The 927-nt window shown below is 57.4% G+C and overlaps 1 protein-coding gene across 2 annotated transcripts in view; it reads right to left on the reverse strand.

The window, feature by feature from the left end:
- The window catches only part of map3k2 (mitogen-activated protein kinase kinase kinase 2), a 102,640-nt gene extending 101,977 nt beyond the window's left edge, over nucleotides 1–663 (reverse strand). For both annotated transcript variants that reach the window (XM_048598531.1, XM_048598530.1), the window contains exon 1: nucleotides 453–663. The gene's annotated coding sequence lies outside the window, so the exon portion shown is untranslated. The remainder of the gene's footprint in view (nucleotides 1–452) is intronic.
- Nucleotides 664–927: the final 264 nt, after the last annotated feature.

A 927-nucleotide genomic window follows, 5' to 3' on the forward strand; every position in this document is an offset into this window, starting at 1 on the left:
GGTGTTATAAAGCCACAGACCTGTCCCCACCAGTACTGAGCCCCGGTATTATAAAGCCACAGACCTGTCCCCACCAGTACTGAGCCCCGGTGTTATAATCGAGTGATAGTGTTGTTCTATAACCCTGGCTCAAGGAGCGAAGTCTCCAATGCTGTTTCCTGGAGCTGGTTAGAGCTCTGTCCTTGTTTCAGCAGCAAGTTCATGACAGTTCTGCCCCAGCGAGTCCAGGGACGCTCAGGGAAGCTGGAGCCGAAGAAACAGGACTAAGCTCGGGGGTAGGCCACAGGCCGCAATCGTTGGGGGGTGTGGGGGGAACCTATTTTCAGTACAGACCACCGCCTTCCCGGTTCCCTTACCGAGGCTCTGAGCTTCCCCAACCCCACCACATTCCCCCATTCCCCTCGCTCAAGGCCTTAAGCCTCTCCTCAACCCCGAGGCCCCGCTGCTCTTACCCGAGTGCTGAGCATCCAGGCCGCAGGCGGCGGAATCTCTCCCGAGTCAATTCCGGGCCGGGCCCCGCTCTCCGTCCTCCTACTCCTGCCGCCGCTGCCTCCCGGGAGGAATGTCCGGCGCCGGGAGGAAAATAAAAACTCTTTTTTTTCGTGCGGACGAAAAATTTTCCTTCGCGGGGCGCCCGAATCTTGCAGAGTGCGCTTGCGTCACAGCGGGGCACAGCCACTGCGCCTGCGCTGAACCTGAGGCCCATCAGTGCGCCTGCATGGAAGCCGGGCCCGGCCGATGCACCTGCGTGCCAACAGCGTCCTCCTGCCGCGCCTGCGCATTTGTGGTTCTGTGGGTGAGAAGGTGTGAAAAATGTATTGAATCCCAGGGATTAACTCCAATGAATTAAACAGAACTGAAGTGGATCTCATTGAATCATTGAAACAACAGTTGAAGACAATGGCTGCCTCATGTCTTGTCAGACGT

This window comes from Rhincodon typus, chromosome 7 (assembly GCF_021869965.1).
Source record: "Rhincodon typus isolate 14 chromosome 7, sRhiTyp1.1, whole genome shotgun sequence".
In the NCBI taxonomy this organism is placed as follows: Eukaryota; Metazoa; Chordata; class Chondrichthyes; order Orectolobiformes; family Rhincodontidae; genus Rhincodon; species Rhincodon typus.